This window comes from Leptodactylus fuscus, chromosome 11 (genome assembly GCF_031893055.1).
Source record: "Leptodactylus fuscus isolate aLepFus1 chromosome 11, aLepFus1.hap2, whole genome shotgun sequence".
Taxonomy (NCBI): Eukaryota; Metazoa; Chordata; class Amphibia; order Anura; family Leptodactylidae; genus Leptodactylus; species Leptodactylus fuscus.
In genome coordinates, this window is record NC_134275.1 from 54143994 (window position 1) to 54148390 (window position 4397).

Here is a 4397-nt window from a genome sequence, read left to right on the forward strand (position 1 = left end):
AGATGTTTCCTTCGCCGCCGAGCCGTAATGTAAAAGGGAAATGCCACAAACTAAGAAAATATCTAGACGCAATTTCATTTTTCCTCTGCTTTATAAATGCTCATGATAGAAATTCTCCACCAAACATCTGTGTTTTATAAATTATAGGATTAACCCTTCAGAAGCTTCAAGCTGGGATGTTGTGTGTATTACTAGCCTCAGGTGTCCACTACATACAATAAAAAGCATATAGGGTGCCTAAGACATTTGGGACTCAGATAATAATTATTATGGTGAATTATAAAATAGTTTCCACCATAATTTTAAAAAAAAAATGTTCCAATCACAGCAAAATAGAACCTGAAACTCATACATGGATGCCTTATGGTTGGGAATGTCTGTAATCAGATTTATATAACTACTATAATACTGCTCCTATGTACAAAAATATAACTACTATAATACTGCTCATATGTACAAGAATATAACTACTATAATACTGCTCCTATGTACAAGAATATAACTACTATAATACTGCTCCTATGTACAAGAATATAACTACTATAATACTACCTCCTATGTACAAGAATATAATTACTATAATACTGCTCCTATGTACAAGAATATAACTACTATAATACTGCTCCTATATACAAAAATATAACTACTATAATACTGCTCCTATGTACAAGAATATAACTACTATAATACTGCTCCTACGTACAAGAATATAACTACTATAATACTGCTCCTATGTACAAGAATATAACTACTATAATACTGCCCCTATGTACAAGAATATAACTACTATAATACTACTCCTATGTACAAGACTATAACTACTATAATACTACTCCTATGTACAAGAATATAACTAGTATAATACTACCTCCTATGTACAAGAATATAACTACTATAATACTACCACCTATGTACAAGAATATAACTACTATAATACTGCTCCTATGTACAAGAATATATCTACTATAATACTACCTCCTATGTATAAGAATATAACTACTATAATACTGCTCCTATGTACAAGAATATAACTACTATAATACTGCTCCTATGTACAAGAATATAACTACTATAATACTGCTCCTATGTACAAGAATATAACTACTATAATACTGCCTCCTATGTACAAGAATATAACTACTATAATACTACCTCCTATGTACAAGAATATAACTACTATAATACTACCTCCTATGTACAAGAATATAACTACTATAATACTGCCCCTATGTACAAGACTATAACTACTATAATACTACCTCCTATGTACAAGAATATAACTACTATAATACTACCTCCTATGTACAAGAATATAACTACTATAATACTACCTCCTATGTACAAGAATATAACTACTATAATACTACCTCCTATGTACAAGAATATAACTACTATAATACTACCTCCTATGTACAAGAATATAACTACTATAATATTGCTCCTATGTACAAGACTATAACTACTATAATACTGCTCCTATGTACAAGAATATAACTACTATAATACTGCTCCTATGTACAAGAATATAACTACTATAATACTGCCCCCTATGTACAAGAATATAACTACTATAATACTGCCCCCTATATAACAGACTATAACTACTATAATAGAGTTGTTTAAGGTTTGCTCTGCAGACTTTTATTAGCAGATTGCTTGTGTGTTTTTTTTTAGTGTTCTTTAATACCGCCCTGACACATTGAGGATTAGACTACAACCATTCTTTATGCAAATACATCACATCTATGTAATATTATTGCGTCTTTTATTTCCCATCCACGACTCTTGAAACCATTACGTAAAGCGTGTTTTGCTTCCAAGCATTTGTCGCTGGTTAGTCACGCAACCGATTCGACTAATCCTTAGCAAAACATTGGCAAGCAGGTCGGCTTCTTAAATTATACGATGTATAGATCTGTGAAAAATGTTGTGATGGAGACACCGGCCAAGTCTGATCATAAAGATCATGTGATGGCTCCTAATCTGCTCTGTAATGCCAGGCACATGTTTCCAATCAGCCTTGATATGTTTTTCGGTGAGATCTGCCCCCAGGGTATAGACCGGGGCTGTGTTTTATCTGGAGGTGGCAGAAATTCTAGCTAAAATAATCTCAGGGAATTCTTGTGCCTGGGTTTTCTCTGATTTTCCCGCTTCTTCTCCGCTTACACAGCAGACTATGGAGACCTGTGCACTGATCTAGGGCTAATATTGGGCCAGAGATACTGATATGGCTTTGTTGACCTCTGTAGTTTTGGGTCATGGATACAGTTGTACAGATGAAGGAAATGGCTTGTTCTGGGCCACTGAGCATCCTGATGTGTCACCTCCATATACTATAATGAGGATAATGACCGACCCCCCGGGATTATTTAAGCAAAGACGGGGAGGGGGTGGAGTCTATGTGTGATTAATATGATGTCATTTAGTTTGGTTACATTGTTTACACTATAGAGAGATACATTGTATAAAGTAACATATTATAACTTGTAATGTATTTGTGTCTATATAGAGTGTTAGGTTTTATTATTATAAGTTTCTAAGAGAACTAGGGGACTAACAACGTGGATTACAGGGATAGTCACATATCTCTTAAAGGGGTTTTCTGGGCTAAAGGGTTAAGCTGAATTACGGAAGTTACCTCCAATTAAAGTGAATGGGGTCTGATCTGCAGTAACAAGGTTTGGTCACTACATAGAATGGGTTTGTCTGCCATGTAGTAACTGCTCGGAATCTTGTTGTCAGACCCGTTGTCAGATTCCCACCAATCTGAGATTGATGACTAGTGATGGATTTTGTGAGATTTGTCTCTTGAATAATCCAAAAGTTCATTTGCAAGTTTCAGTTAGTTTGGTTCAACCCAGAAATGCTCTCTTTGTACCCTAAAGCACCAGAAGCCTTGGGGAGATGCCTTATCTTATGCTCACCTTTTGTTACCTCTCCAGGGCTCTGCTGCAGTGTCCTGTCTTCTTTCCTGGTGCTTTCTACCATCTTTTGCTCTTTTGAGTTATGCCAGCCAATCTGGGGCCACTGACATCTCCTAGATGGCTGGGAGATGCTAAGAAAGAAGACATGATGTGGCAATGGAGCCCCAACGATGTGACCTCTGATCAGGGGCATAACTTGGGGGGTGCTAAGGGTGCAGTTGTGCCAGGGCCCTATAACCTAAGGGGGATTATAAGCACTGGCATCAGTATTGAGATTGCAGCTTCCATCTGGCCCATAAACCAAGGAGACCCACAGATTATCCTAACCACACTAAGGTGGATTAAACTCCTTAGCACCCGTAACCATCACTATTTGGGTCCAGGAATTGGTGAGGAATTTGGTGTGGAATTTCGGCGCTTAAGAAAAAGCCTGTGTAAGACACCGCCATGGGGTCATCATCAACCTCATAAATTCCACACCAAATTCCTCACCATTTTCCTCCATGTGAATGGACCCCATCCACTGTAGGGATGAGGTAGGGGGGCCCGGACAAAAGATTACACTGGTGCCCACAAGACTTTAGTTATGACAATATACTGTGGGATCTGATTTCTGAATAAATGAATCCCCAAAATATTGGGTCCGACCAAACCAAACATTTTATGGAAAATTCGCAATGAACCTGTCTCATTACGACCTGATCCGCTCATCCCTATTGATGACCTATCCTTTTCATTGAGTATCCATATACAGTATTTATCCTGGATAAACTTTTCTATGACAAATCTTCCTTTTGAAGCTATGGAGGAATAGGTGTTACTGTGTAACTAGCTAGATTTGTTGTTCTGGACCGTGGGAAAGCTGAGTGACAGCTTATGTTGGAACTAGAACTGTGGATGGTTTGATTGGATAGCTTTTCCAGGACCAGATGTAAGCAGAATATGAGAAGGCTGAACAATAGATTTGAGCGATCGGGATCGGGAAAGATTGGATCCCGATCGGCGATCAAGCAAATTTCACGATCACGATGGGGATCGGCTGTAAAATGATCGAAAATCGGATTTTATAAATGATCCTGAAATCAACCCTACCAAACAATAATTTTGTCATGAAAGTGAAGACAGTCTCCAAGAATTGGTATGGTCCACGTTTTGGACATAAAATCTTAATTGTAGCACCACCATAAATATTCACAAAGCTGCAAAAATCGGTTTCCAATATGTTTTCCTTGATTTATTTATTTGCTTTTTTTCTTTTTCTCATTTTACTTATTTTTTGTCGTTCCAAGAACTCCATTAAATTTGCGATTCTATAAAGCCAGATGCAAGCAGAATTTTTGGCGGCATGTTACAATCGCCAGGAAGTAGGCGCGCATCTGGAATTGTACTTGGCAAACACACAGGCACGTCTAAGCCGGCAAATTTACAGCGTGGGACTGGCAGGATTTACTGCTCATGTATCAGCCATTTCTG